General features: G+C 36.1%; 1 protein-coding gene across 1 annotated transcript in view; it reads left to right on the top strand.

The window, feature by feature from the left end:
- Nucleotides 1-285: 285 nt before the first annotated feature.
- LOC129239068 (uncharacterized) overlaps nt 286-16,024 on the top strand; it is a 39,704-nt gene continuing 23,965 nt past the window's right edge. Inside the window, exon 1 of the mRNA XM_054874349.1 lies at nt 286-1,151. The gene's annotated coding sequence lies outside the window, so the exon portion shown is untranslated. The remainder of the gene's footprint in view (nt 1,152-16,024) is intronic.

The following is a 16,024-nucleotide window of genomic DNA, read 5'->3' as shown; positions in this document are numbered from 1 at the left end:
CGGGTGGCTCTTATGGAAATTGTACAGTGAATAAAAGCAAACCCACTAGACATAAAATAAACACAAACAGAGAGTAAGAGTAAGAGTGAGAGTGAGAGTGAGAGTGAGAATTAGAGTGAGTGTGAGTGTGAGATCACAGTTGAGCAAAGTAGAAAAGCTTTCGCCAATTGTTGGTTGTTGATCGAATCATTCGATGATGGTCATGACGGCGCCGAATGAAAAATGCAGCGAATGAAGACTTTTGGAATTTCGACCAGAGCCAACCGATCATTGGACAAAGTGCAGCCGAGCAATAAACAGATGCGTACGGCAAAATAGCGGCCTGTGAAGTACCGTGTACGAAAGAAAATGAAAGTGAAAGAGATTTAAAAGCGTGCAGAAAACAAAAATAAATAAAGATAAAGTTAAAAAAAAAAAACAAAAACAAAAGAAAGAAAAAGACAAATGCAACATTAAAAACATAATCGAAGATAAACGAAAGTGTTAAGTGAAAAACAGTGAAGTGTGTGATGCGTTTCATATAAGACAAGTTACATTTTTAGCAATTCAAAAACAGAAAAAAACGCGGCGACTGCGCGTAAAGTGTAAAAATATCAAGTAACCAAAGGAAAGACATGCTTACCTATATAATTTTCCATGCAGCAGACTAAAAATAACTTACCATAACCATTGCGGAACGTAACATTCGAGAAAAAATACATACAGCGCATGGGAATTTCTTCCGTTAGTGATTTCCTCATTACACCTGCTTCGTAAAACTTTCGAGATTTTGAACACAAATTTGCGTGTTCACGTGAAATTACAGCAAAAATCAAACATGCAAAACGTACAATTCGACGCGTGCGTGGCGCGTGCGTGACTAAATTGTGGTAGGCCTAGAAAAAGATACCCAAAAAAGAAACTGTCAATTGTGGAATGTGTCCGATTTAAGGGCAAGGCAACGAAAGCGGAAGAGTACCTGCATACTCACACATACTTACATATATGTATCATAAAATAACACGGCACAAAGCAAGTGGCGCAAGAAGAGCAAAAAAATTGCTTCAAATATCCGACGCTAGAAAATTCACTCAATCGTTTGAATATCTCTAGCTATGGCGGGAAGCACTGATCACTTCTAAGCTGTGACAATGTTTGCTTGAATTAAGAAGGTAAGCGCAGAGTGTTCTCCCAAAAAATTTCGAATTATTGAATATTTCGAAATATAGTTTTTAAGGCGCTTACTTACTAAGTGCAGACAACCTAAGCTTAAATTTTTGGCGACAAAATATAAAATAAAACACTTTATTGCACATCAAAATACTTTAGAAGTGCGAACAACTTTATTTATTGGGTATGGAAATAAGTCTCCGTCATTTCTTAGCCAAAGTTACGAATTACTTTAACAATTAATGATATTATGTGAAGTATGTGCCATTGGAAGCTATAACTTTACTCAATCTTTCAGGCAGCATACGGATTCCTGTGACGAAAAATTCGAGTTCTTTTGACTTGTTCCATTCAATGAGCCAGTTTGCGGTGCTCTCGTAAGAAGTGAACCACTCTCCAATAAGGGCTGACTGCATTGATCGGAACAGATGGTAATCCGAAGGTGCAATGTCTGGAGTATACGGCGGGTGGGACAAGATTTCCCAACTCAGTGCCTCTAAATATCAAAATCAGTTTGTCTTGTCTATCGTCACATTCCAGCCGTTTTTCTTTGACAGCTCGATTCATTTTAGCTCGCATTAGCTGCAGTCGGTAATGATCGCCAGTAATGGTTTCAGTTGGTTTAAGGAGTTCATAATAGATGACACCCTTCTTATCCCACCAGATGCACAAATATTTTTTTGAAGCATAAATATTTTTTTTTCGCTGTCGATGAACTGATTCACCTGACAGGCTCCAACATTTTCAACACTTAGGGTTATCATAATAAATGCATTTTTCATCGCAAGTGACGATGTGATGCAGAAAACCTTTTCTTTTCTGCCGTTCAAGAAGCGTCTCACACATCACCAAACGTCGCTCGATATCCCCCTCTCCTTCAATTGATGTGGCACGCAGTTAGCGACATGCGTCTTCATCCAATAATTGTTGTAGTTGAGTATCTATCGAATTTTTTCGGTGCCCCTTCGCGTTCTTTATCACTCACGTTGAAATTGGCACTTTGGAAGCGTCGAAACCACTCTTTACCAGTTGTATTTGATAGGGCCGGAATACTGTAATTATTGACCAACATACGGCATGTTTCTGCTGCGCTTTTCTTTAAAAGGTAATAATGGCATGGCTTCCCGTAACTGCTGTTTTTTGCGGAACGAACGTAGATATTTTTAACGTCAGATGAAAAAGGATCTTTACGCTTCAAACGAATGACAACAACTGCGATCGAGAGCTCACATATGCACCTTCAAATCACCAGTATATTACTAGAGCGAACACAAAAATAGTATCAGCAGCGACACCTCTTTTACGAGGGCGGAAACTTATTCCCATACCAATGGGAATACCGAAGTATTCATTAGGATTTAGATGGAAAATGAACCGATAAAGAATTCAAGATATCTCCAATTTTTCCATTTAGCACTGCCCCACATTCTCTCAACTGTTTGTGTATGTATGAACTCCGGTGTCGGAGCAAAATCGACCTTCGCCAAGTGATCTTTGGCCGACTTGCGGGTTTCGGTCCAGTGCCATTATCGTGATGTTAGCTGGTGGTTTTACAAACATGTGCCACTTTCTGCATTTGATTTGCGATAAGATGGGCTCCTCTTTCGTTTATCTCCATAGCGCGTCTTTGCTGATGGTGTTCGACCAGAATATTCTAGAGATAATGTGGAGGCATTTGTTGAGGAAAGATTGTAGCCTCTGTGTGTTGGTGTTGGAGACCAGCCATGTTTCACTTCCGTACAACAATATAGACTTCATACAATACATCAGCTGAATATTCGCAGTTTAGTGCGTCTGGAGATTCGCGATCGATCTCGCCTAAGATTTGTATTCGCTCGCACGCCGCCCTTACTTTGTTTAGTCTGCAGTTGACATCTTCATCTGCTGCGCCGTCTATCGTAGCAGAAGCTCTCGACAAATTCCATCAGACACCCGTCAACCACTATAGGTCTTGCTTTATTGTGGTTGACTCTCATAGCCATTGTCTTGGCGATGTTGACCTCCAGACCGACAGTGCCTGTCCGTCCCTGTCATAGGCGAGGTCCAGGTAAATGTTTAACTTTAGCGTTATGAAATCCTTCTATTTCTATTATATTTGTTTGGTAATACTTCCAATCGTCAGAATAAATTGTGCCACCATCTGCAATGTTTTCAATAATTTTATCAAGAAGGATAGAGCCAGTTCTATTAGGAACAGTGACAATAATCGAATCTTTTGTTTCTCTACATGTGCCACCAAACACTTACTGTTCGGGTAATACTCGACAATAATTATTTTTACGTTTCCAAACAAACAAATTTTCATGAATTTTCACAATGCAACCTGGTCCACCTATCTTCTTGTTTGGCTTATTCTCCACATACAAGTCATTCATAATTCACGCATGTAATTGTTAAAATCTATAGCAGTTTTATCTGATAAATCAAGCTGCTTTTTACAATCGACGTCAACACCTCGCACCAGCCGTTTATGAATCTCAAAGCTGAACAAAATGAAATTCTGCTTAACTCAAACCAGTTGTCTTTCCTAAGTCTCACTTGCTGATCACACTGTCTTAAATTACATTTCCAAAAGTTACGTTTACTAAATTAAAGTTTCATGTCATGGGAATTGGTACATTTTAGTGTTTTAGGTAAAATATTTCGCTGCTGCAAAAATAAAATTGCATTTCGTTCTGTTTTTGGCAAATCCCAAATACGCATTTTCGTAGCACTATAAATGGGGTTAAAAGACAGCAACAACAAGAATACCAAAAGATTACTTTGTGCACAAACGAACAACAAGATTGCTCTTTATTGACGAATTGACAAAAGTTTTGCGTTAATACGTAAATTTTGTTTTTGAGTTGCTCAAAATGAGAATTTTCATATGTAGGAGCTGCTTTATTGGTTTTAACTACAGACGGCCGGTATTTTTTACCGGTAAGCAGTTTAAATTCTTCAATTTGGTGGGATGTCTGGTGTATACGTTTATGTACCTTTTCGGGACTTAGTATATCTTTGCTTGCTGAAGTATCAGTTGTGTGCAGTGTCATTTGTTTAATTTATCACTATCTAAATTTTGTAACCGGTAAAAATTACCGGTGGTCTGTCTTAACGTTTGTATTTCGTGTTATAATTAAACTGGATAACAGTTAATTTTATGTATATTATAACTCTGTCATTTTATTTTAGAATAAAGTCATGGATGGAAGAAGTAGGTAGTCCAGGCCCTTCAAAGAGGGTTAAAATAGGAAAAAAAAATTTTGAAGAAGCTGTGGAAAGATGGCTGGAAGAAATTAATTCTGATGTAATTGATTTAGATTCAGATTCTGATTATGTGGAAAGCGGCCATGACACTGAATCAGAAATAGAAGCAGAAGATGAGGACACTGATAATCCACCTACTGATGTATGTGAAAATATTAGCTGTTTCTATGGTAAAAATCGGTTTAAATGGTCAAAAGATCCTGCAGTACCTAAGCATACCAGAACATTGTAACATAACATTGTTGTCAAGTGCCCAGGCGTTAGAAGTCACACGGCACATGCTGCAGATCCTGAGGAAGTTTGGAACCTACTTTTTGACAATAATATCCTTAATATCATTCTTCGTTCAACCAATGCAAAAATTGCGAAAATAAGGCAGATATATATATACGGCGAAAGCATGTCGGATCTTCGAGACTTAGATCTCTTAGAATTAAAATCATTACTGGGATTACTAATTTTAACTTCGATATTTAAATCCAACCACGAAAATATTCGATTTTGATATTTTCAGATGTGTAACGAATATCAACTGTTTTCAAGTAATTGTTTCTTGTATAAGGTTTGATGATTTGGAAACCAGAAACGAACGAATAAAAACCGATCAACTGGCTTCTATATCGGAAGTTTTTAAAGCATTTATCGCAAACTGTCAATCTATATACTGTGTTGGAGAAAATGTGTGTGTAGATGAGATGTTGGTTGCATTTCGCGGCAGATGTAAGTTTAAAATGTATATGCCTCTCAAACCAGCCAAATACGGACTGAAGATAATGGCGCTTACCGATGCAAGGACGGGATGCCTCTTTAATGCATATATTTACTGCGGAAAAAATTCGGATGGATATGATCTCAGTAAGGAAGAAAATACATATTCAAAGCCTACACAGGCAGTGCTAAAACTAGCGAGACCTATTTATAACACAAATCGTAATAAAACTGCTGATAATTGGTTTTCGTCAATTGAATTATTGAATGCGTTGAAAACTAAAAATCTAACCTATGTTGGGACATTGAAGAAAAATTAAACAGAAATTCCACCTTCGTTTTTGCTGTCAAGACAAAAAAAAATTGACTCGTCTCTTGATGGATTTACAAGCAACATGACATTATTGTCTTATGTCCCAAAAAAGAGCAAAGTTGTATTGCTTATTTCGTCAATGCATCATAATCAAAACAATTGTGTTCAAACTGGTAAACCAGAGATAATTGAATTTTATAATCTAACAAAAGGCGGAGTTGATAGACTAGACCAAAAATGCAGTATTTATTGTTGTAGCCGCAGGACTCGTCGTTGGCCCATGGCTATATTTTATAGACTTCTAGATATAGCATCTGTGAACTCATTTATTGCGCATCAATCTTATCGAGATAATAAGAAAATGGAGCGCTATGATTTTTCTAAACAATTAGCAATGATGTTGGTACAACCAGAAATGAAACGCAGATTTCAAAATACGCACCTTCCACGTGAAATTAGACTTTCCTTGCAACGTATACTAAAAATGGAAAATCCACACCATAAAGTATTTCAGTCAAGCAATGCGAAAAGAATAACCTGCAGGAGATGTCCAGCTAGCAAATATATATCAGATATATATTAAATAAATTTTTCAATTGCTTTGCAAAAATTTTATAAATTTAATATAACCGGAGGTCTGTACCAAAATTACCGGTGGTCTGTACTAACGTTCATATAATTTGACGTCTGTAGTTAAGGGTTAAGTTGCTGATCGTACCTTTCTGCGTACTAGGGTGCGCTTTGGTGCAATAAAGTGCTAATACGCTACTGCAAATCTTCTACTCGTGTCAAATTGAGTTTTGTACATTTATAAAGTGTATCTAATTAAGATTCATCATCATCATCATCATCATTGTTGACGTGACGGTACCTCAATAACTTCGACCAAAAATCTTGATTCTTTGTAAACATTCTCCAGTTTTTCAGTTCAAGGATCTTGGCTTCCTTAGGTGACTCCTTTCTTAAGGCACATACAGGTTATTATTGTAGATCCATTTTGAACTCATGCTTAGCACACGTCCAGCTTACTTAAGACGCTGAAACTTGAAGTATGCGGCGATTTGGAAGACGAGAAACAACTCCTTTAACAAATTCATTTTAATATTTTTTTGCTTCAGATGATTGTTGCGAGTTACGATTTAAACCGCAAAACAACTTTTTTCGAGGCGCCTCCGGAGTTTCACTGTTACTCATTCAATTTTCCATATTTTGCAATGAGAATTTAATCAAATGTTTCATTATTATACAGGGTGGCGAAAAATTAATCGCTCAATTGTGTTTTGAACAACTTTTTAGCTAAATAAAAAATTATAATTTTAATTGATGGAAATCGTTGTTTTGACTTTTACGCGCTCGTTTTCTTGTCTGTTTGTATACTGCAGCTGTCTTCTTCACAAGTGTCAAATATAACTGACATACAACGCGATTTGCAAAAAGTATAAATCTTCCGATAGGCTGATTAATTTTGCGCCACTTTGTATAATAATGAAACATTTGATTAAATTCTCATTGCAAATTATGGAAAATTGAATGAGTAACAGTGAAACTCCGGAGGCGCCTAGAAAAAAGTTGTTTTGCAATTTTCCAATAAGAAGTATTATTTTGATATTCAAAGAAAAATGTTATTTTTTAATATAAATGATGGGATGTTTATTTCATTATAAAGAGGAAAGTATGCCGTTAATAGTGGAAAATAACATCACAAAAAAAAGTCACAAGGGGTGAAATCACAAGATCTCGGTTGCCAATTGTGATCACTTCTTCGAGAGATAACACGGTCCGGAAAATTTTCACGTAAAAGATCAATGGCTTCGTTGCTTGTGCGGCATGTAGCACCGTCTTGTTGAAAATAAACGTTGTCCAGATCAATACCATCCAATTCCGGCCATAAAAATTATTAATCATCACTCGATAGAATTTTATATATTTAAATAACACCTGTTATTGGAAAACCCTTTACAAGGCGACGCAAAATTAATCACCCCATCTGAATATTTGTAAAATTTTTGCAAATGGCGTCCGTACAACAATTCAAAATTTCAATTATTCAAAATAAATCGAATGATAAATTTTGCGGCTCTTGGTAAATATGTGGAAATCGACTGAGTAAACTAACACTATCTGTATCGCCACAAAACAAAATTCTTAAAAACAACCCCTTTTCACCGAATCAGCCTTATGGGTTGAAACTTATTCCCATACCCAATATAAAAACGAAAATCGTATATTTAAATTATTTGGAAATGGTCCAATAAAAAAATAATAACTTAGATTTACAACTCAAATATACAGTGGGGCACTAATGAAAATATGGAAATAAAGGAAAGTTGATAAACTAATATACTATATTGTGCAACATCCCTTTGCAATAATTACTGCTTGTAGAGGTCATTGAACAGAGCCTACTAGAGTTTTGGTGACATCTCTTGGAATATTTGCCCATATCTCTTCAGTTAAAAAGCTAGAGAGAGTCCAGAGGTCTGCACTCATTGGAATCAGTTGGGCGCTTCGAACTACTCCTACTCTGGCGCTTAATGTAATGTTAAATGTGGCACCTATAGACATCGCAGGCAGAATTGCCGCTGCACGTACCGCAATCAGACTGAGGGGCTTGGGCTATAAGCTCAATCTCACATATGGGCACTCAAGCATCCTCAGAAACTTTGAGTTCATCCCCTCGTCGACGGATCAGTGTGTGCCCTCGCTATGTTCAAGCGAGACTTTCTCCACCCATATTCCACCAAGGGAGGAGTGGACCGTGGGCAACACTTGGGGACAGGGCCTCGTTAACCTGTTCACGGATGGCTCGAGGCTAGACGGTAGGGTTGGAGGAGGAGTATTCTGCAAAGAGCTCCCCATCAAACTCAAATTCAGGCTACCGGATCACTGCAGATTGTTCCAAGCAGAGGTGGCCGCAATTAAAGAAGCAGCTGACTGGCTACTTACTTGCGTAATAATTGTTAAGAAGGTAAATATTTACTCCGATAGCCAAGCGGCTATTAGGGCCCTAGGCTCTATTATGGTGCATTCGAAGCTGGTCAGGGAATGCCTGGTCTCACTCTCGATTGCATCAGAATTCTTTGACATAAAGATAATTTTGGTACCGTTCGTAGTCCACAAACACTCACCATTCCCCATCCCTTCCCTTTCTCCCCTTTTTTTCCTTCACCCTCTTGCAATGGTATCACAAAGGATGAACCAAACTTTTTTCGTCCAAGTGGGCCCTACTCTCTGGGCAACCATCACTACCTAACCTAATCTCTTCAATGGTTGATTTTAGATACTTTTTTCCCACTAATCTGCCGCGTGTGTAATTCTCATTCAATGTGGGCTCACAAATGCCCAATGGAGTTCAGATCTGTGCTCTAAGGAGGATAGCGCATTGCCTCTTTTACATTGTAAAGCAACCATTTCCTTACAATTAGTTCAGTATGCTTTGGGTTGTTGTCGTGCATGCAGGTGAACGATGCTGGTAACTATAATTTTTCGACAATTTTGGGAATGCTTTCCTTCAATATTTCTAGATAATTCATTTTAGTCATAGTGTCTTCAATAAAAAAAGGGGCCCATTCAATTTGCCGTCACTGCCCCCCAACTTATAACATGTCCATGTTTTATAGTACCGACCATTAGACGGATTGACCGCTGTATCTTCCCTTGTGCGAGCATTCGACCTTATCCTATCGTATAATCCTTCTTTATCTTAGTCACATTTGAATTAATTTATGAAACTCTCAAAGTACTACTTTTTCTAAGAAAAAAATGGTTTCCATTATATTTTTTCAATATACAGGGTGGGCCATGTAAAATTTACTTTTTGAATCGGCTATAAAAAAAAACGAATCAATATTTTTTTAAACTTTTTTTTTTACTCTGAAGATTGAACATTGTCATTTATGAATGAAAAATAATATCGTTCAAATGACTGCCACGACTGGCTTTACAGTAGGCCATTCGATCAACCCAATTTTTAAGCACATTTTCGATTATTTGAGCTTCAATTTCATGAATGGCAACTTCGATTTCGTGTTTTAAAGCATCGTCGCAATCGTCTCTGGATGGTTCGCATAGCATTTGTCCTTAACGGCTACCCACAAAAAATAGTCCAACGGGCTTAAATCACAGCTCCGAGGCGGCCAATTGATATCGGAATTTCGGCTGATTATTCGGTTTTCAAAAACGGTAGCCAAAAGTTCGAGTGTAACTTTGGCAGTGTGACAAGTTGCACTGTCCTGTTGAAACCAAATGTCGTCCATGTCACCGTCTTCAATTTTTGGAAACAACTCGGTAAAGCTTGTCATTTACTGTAACCGCGGCTCCTCGCTCATTTTCGAAAAAAAATGGTCCGATGATGCCGCCAGACCAAAAACCGCACCAAACAGTGACTCGTTGTGGATGCATTTGCTTCTCTACAGTAACGTGTGGATTTTCTGAGCCCCAAATCCGACAATTTTGCTTATTGACGTAGCCACCGATGTGAAAATCAGAAAAGAAGAAGAAGACTCACCACTTTGGAAATAGGTTTTCAATATTTCCCAATTTTGTTCAAGCGTATAGCGTCCCATTTCGTAAATGTCAAACGTTTAAGTAAATTATGAACACATTTGACATGTCATTTGTGTTACCATTCTCAAAAAAATAGGTGGTTCAAAAAGCAAACGCTATATGGTCCACCCTGTATTAAATACTGTCGTCCAAAAAATTGCCATTGCAGAAAAATCCTCGCAGCTACCAGATAGATAAAATATGAAAATTTAACTATCATCCGTTTTATTTATATTATGTTCCTAAACCAAATACCTTAAATTTAATTTCCTCATTAGTTTTTTAAGAATTTTTTTTTTGTAGTTCGTTGCTTCAGGATTTGCTTATAGTGAAGGTTTGAACCATTATGGGATAATTAACCCATTGCTGTACTTGAAAGAGGTATGATTTTTTTTTAAGAAAAAAAAATTCTCTATAGCTTTTTACAATGAAATGGAATATTTTAAATCATTAGAATGGAATGAATGTTTATTTTTAACTAATCTAAAACTGTCTTTTTTAGAAACATATTGGACCAGCTTTTTTATCTGTTATGAGCTGGTATTTTGCTGGTGCAAGGCCTGACAAAAATTGACATTTCGTAGAACATCGTCTGTGGTAAAAATTGCACTTGCTAACGAGGAAAAAATATAGAGCACGAACTGGTAGTATTTTGCTGCAAAACTGGTATTTTTAACTGCAGGGTAGCCATTTCAAATGTGTGAGTTCACATACACGCATATATACACATACACTTAGGATCACCCACCCAAATATATGTAGAGGAAGTGCAATTGCATGCCTAACTTAACCATCCAATTTAGTGCTGCAAAATTGTGCAAAAAAAAAAGGCCGGCACTAAAGATAGGCAAATGTGATCGTGAGCAATACGAATGGGTTTTCTGCAGAAATAATTTGACGTAACTAATTTGCCGGTTGCATACTTCTTTACTCACTGTTGTGAACAGCAATAAAAAGGAATGAGTTAATTTACGCACTGCTATGACAGACGTTGCCTCCCAACTAATGAGAAACCTAACTATTGCATTTCGATTTCGATGCTTTGTATGCAAAATGCAGCCAGTGGAAATAATTTGAGTGGGCAATTAAATCTAAGCAATAAAATTTTGTTATGTGGGTCAGAGAAAGTTTGCGAATTTCGTGAGTTGATGGATGATTTACTATTTTGAACTATGGCAGACGTGAATTATGTTCTGCATAGAAAAAAAGTTAACTAAAAATAAAAATCTAGAGAGTAGTAACAATCAATACTTGAAAGGTATAAAAAATGCAGGCACTTTTTTTTTGTTCTACATAAAAAAAATTTTATTTAAAAAAAATTAAAAAAAAAAGTATAAAAAATAGTAACAATCAATACTTGAAAGGTATAAAAAATGCAGGCACTTTTTTTATTCTACATAAAAAAAAAATTAATTAAAAAAAAAATTTAAAAAAAAATTAAAAAAAAAGTATAAAAAATAGTACAATAACAATCAATACTTGAAAGCTATAAAAATGCTAAAGCAACATAAACAGCATTTTTTATATTTAATTTAAAATATTTGCTCTAACTCACTTTCTAAGGTATTTTCGCTACCTTCTCTACTCGAAAACCATTTTTAGCTATTTTTTATGCACCTCACACCTTATTTGCGTGTCAACGCGTGAGACGCGCATACATCACACTTTCATAAAAACTACAGCTACACATTATTCACTGCAATATAAATGTTTTATGACTATGAAAGCATGAACTGGTGGTCATGGTTGTGGCGCATAGCTTTCCAAAGAAAAGTTTACTGCCACACCAACCCAGCGAATCATCTCTGATAAACCGTGATGCCATTTAAAAAGCAAGTAATTTCTTTTAAGTGTCTATTATTTTTACGACATCAATAATTATTTGCACAAACTTCGATATTGCATAACACAAAGCCGAAAATTTTGCTGAGCAACAATGGACAACAATCATCGCTTGTGCTGGGAATTGATGTCAAGTGTTGTGTGACTATGAAGATGATAGAGGGAGAGAAAGAGAGGGAGAGTAAAAGAGAAAAATGTGATACAAATGTTATTTGCGTTAGTAAATATAGTTGCCAGATTGTTTCGGTGACCCCAATTGAATCTCCGGGAAATCAATTTATTTGTGCATCATTTTTTTTTGCTTCATGAACTGATAACTAAATGCAGCGATTCAAGCTCACACGTGGATATATTATTTTATCATCATTTCTTGTCCGAAACAAAGCGTTAAAGTTATTTGTTGTAGTTTTTTGCTATTTGGAATAGTTCAATAGCTCAATAGTTCACAAATTCGCCCGGACTTTTTCTGTGGGCAACTGCGGGCGACCATAATGATGATATGATTTCTTCTTCGTTATTAATTACAGTATAAAATTTCACACTTTTCACCCGTTTTTTCAACATTTCTGACGATATTCGTAGCAAATATTTAAATTTGTCATTAACTTGGGATTAAATTGAGAATTAGAGCATTGCCTAAATCTCCAAGGTTAATTCTCAACATTATCTCAAAGCAAACTGAAAGAAACAAATAGTTTTTTTTTCGACATAATAGAAGCACGACGTATTACCAAGTGCAAACTGAAAAAACAATTTTTGGTTTACGTTTTTATATAGTGCAAATTCTACCAAAAAAAAGCCACATAACTCGAGGCTTAAATTTGTATGTACAAAATTCAGAAAAATTGTAAAAGCTTCAACCTCAAAACTCCCAACTTTTTATTAATAACCCATTCAATTTTGGTATAATTAAGCCTAAGTTTCATTTTATTATACTCGTACTAATATTGAAGTGGGTATAAAAGTGCATACACAATTTTTTCCAAAGATTCTGAATAAAAAGCTGGAAATTTTGTTAATTTTTTTCATTTAGGAAATTCAATTTTTGAGATTTTTGTACAACGGTTGCGGCTTTGAGTTAAATAGTTTTGTTGTAGAATGCATTATAAAGGGTGGCGCAAAATTAATCGGGTGGCGCGAAATGAACCATTCAAGTTTTTACTAAAAAACATTTTTTTGAATGACGGAAATCTTTATTTTGACCCTTACGTGCTCCATTGCTTGTCTGTTTGTATGCTACAGCTGTCTAGCTCTCAAGTGTCAAATATGATTGCCGTAGGACGATATTTGCAAATATTATAAATCTTTCCATAATTGATTAATTTTGCGCCACCTGTTAGTTTTATAAAAGCCAATCGCTTCTGGTGTGCATATATTTTATTATATTAGATATACTAGCTTTAACCCGCGGCTCCGCTCGCGTAGGATTAGTTTTGAGGGATTTAGGATATACTTCTGGCTATTCCCAAAACTCAAGAGACCACTCCGGCGAACGCGTTTCGAGTCGATTGAGGAGATAAAAGCTGAATCGAAGAAGGTGCTGATGGCTATACCGGAAATGGACTATTTGGCATGTTTCGGGGATTGGAAAAATCGTTGGCATAAGTGTATTTCATCGAGAGGGGATTATTTTGAAGAGGATGAAATTAAATTACAAGAATAAATAAAGATTTTTCATTTTACAACCAAATTCACCTTACTTTTTGCCCACAGTAGTATATAAAAGAATTACAAACAATAATTTCATAGAAAATAATTTTTTATTAATAACCATAATATTACAATAGCCGGCATCCGTTGCTATCGGTCGGGTACTTTTTCCCCCGGGCCCGGAGTTTTCAGAGGGGCCCGGACTCGAGGGTAATTCCAAGAAATTTCCCGCTTGAAAAAATATAGTAAATAATACTTCTACCAGAGTTCCGTCACAGACTTTTTTTGGTGTCACCATATCGAATGTTATGATCACGATTACGAAGAATAAATATAATATGGTGATACAAAAGTATATATTATTGAGCTCTTATTAAAATGGAACGTTTTATGCTACTGATTTATAAGGTAATTAATAATTATAGTGATGATTAGATTAAATTTAGATAGTTGTATTTTAAATGAAGACCAATTTTGAAACGTAGCTAAAGCTATTTGTTTTTACGTTGATAAAGAATTAAATGTAGAGATAGCAATAATACTTTTTATAGACTAGAAATTTTTGATTTTTCACTGGGTATGTTATTATTAATTATAAATAATTTTTTAAATTCGTTTCTCCAGTCAATTTCACACTTTTATTTTATTTTTTTATGTTTCGGCAACTAATGCGTGGCCCCTTTCAAGAAAAGTTTGCTGTGTAAAATTACGTTACATTCTGGTAATCTTGTCAATTATTTCGAGTTTAAAACATATAGGTTCTGAACAAGTGAACACTTTTCGCATTTTAGATACTTCATAAAAGAAGTTATTTTGAATATTTATGACCGCCGAAGAAATTGATTTCAAGTGGAACACATTTCTCGTCATCATGGACTCAGTTATCACTGGTATTGAAAATCGGTTTACTGCAATTAAAAACATAAACAACATTATCTCATTCCTGTGGCTATTTCCTAAAATTGAAAAAGCAGAACTTCAGACAGCAGCTCTTAATTTTGCTATAAAATACCCTTCTGATGTGTCGGAAGAAATCTCAATTGAGATGTGTGACTTGAAGAGTGTGTACAAGGCGAATTTTACTGGAAATTCGGAATGTTGTACGCCTCCGTTCGACTTGTTGAATGCCATCATAGCTAAAAACTTGGATACTCTGTTCCCGAACATCTGCATTCAGAGTGCAGAATCTTAGAAAGGTTACATCTTGAGTTAGAAAAGACATTGAAAATAAATATGAAATCAAAAAACTCTTTGCGTTTATTTGAAGCGACCGCAGTTGCCAAGCGTTCCTTGCTCAGCTTCCTCTACCTCTTGGAATTAGGGTGTCGACAAAAATGCAGTCGCTCTCCCACACTACTTTATTTGTAGTGTACCAGTACCATATGTTGATATGCACATATTATAGCTTTTCTTCTTTCATCTTCGAAATATACATAAGTATATCTGTACATACATATAAGCAAATAGCTTTCGCTGGTTGGCAGGCTGCTTGAGATGGATCAGCAGGTGTCTGACAGGTGTTTATTGTACTTGACATACAGTCACACACACCTTATTTGATACAGATACGATTTTTTTTTTTTGTAAAGTGTTTTATATTTCATAACTTTACATTTTGCAAAAATGGAAAAACAGAGTATGCAGATATTTTATTTATTTTGTTTTATTTCATTTCTTACATGAACTTTTTGAGGTCTGGAAACAGATGTAAGTCGCTAAGTGCGAAATCTGATGAATACGGTGGATATTCCAACAATTCGAATAAATGCTCTTGTGATCAGTCAAAATATTGATTAAACTGTCCAATGAGATGCTTAGAGCTTCTACTTCATCTCTTCCAGTCACTCGACGCATTTCCAATACGATATCCTGTATTTTTTCTACGATTTCCTGCGTAGTTGCTGTTTTTGGACGTTCTTCACGTGCATTGTCTTCAAGGCTTGCACGACCACGTTTAAACTCAGCAACCCAATACTCTGACACGTCCATAGTAAATGGCTTGTAAACAAGGAATAAACCGAACTGAAGAGTACACCAAAATAACAAAAAAAAAAAATGTAGGCTAGAAACAACGCCCTCTCTAACAACCTTGTACAGGGTGGGCCATATAGCGTTTGCTTTTTGAACCACCTACTTTTTTGAGAATGGTAACACAAATGACATGTCAAATGTGTTCATAATTTACTTAAAGGTTTGACATTTACGAAATGGGACGCTATACGCTTGAACAAAATTGGCAAATATTGAAAACCTATTTCCAAAGTGGTGAGTCTTCCTCTTCTTTTCTGATTTTCACATCGGTGGCGACGTCAATAAGCAAAATTGTCGGATTTGGGGCTCAGAAAATCCACACGTTATTGTAGAGAAGCAAATGCATCCACAACGAGTCACTGTTTGGTGCCGTTTTTGGTCTGGCGGCATCAGCGGGCCATTTTTTTCGAAAATGAGCGAGGAGCCGCGGTTACAGTAAATGGCGAGTGACATGCTCAATGAGTTTTTGTTTCCGAAAATTGAAGAGGATGACATGGACGACATTTGGTTACAACAGGACGGTGCAACCGTTTTTGA

Source organism: Anastrepha obliqua, chromosome 2 (genome assembly GCF_027943255.1).
Source record: "Anastrepha obliqua isolate idAnaObli1 chromosome 2, idAnaObli1_1.0, whole genome shotgun sequence".
Classification (NCBI taxonomy): Eukaryota; Metazoa; Arthropoda; class Insecta; order Diptera; family Tephritidae; genus Anastrepha; species Anastrepha obliqua.
This window is presented reverse-complemented; position numbering and strand designations above follow the sequence as displayed.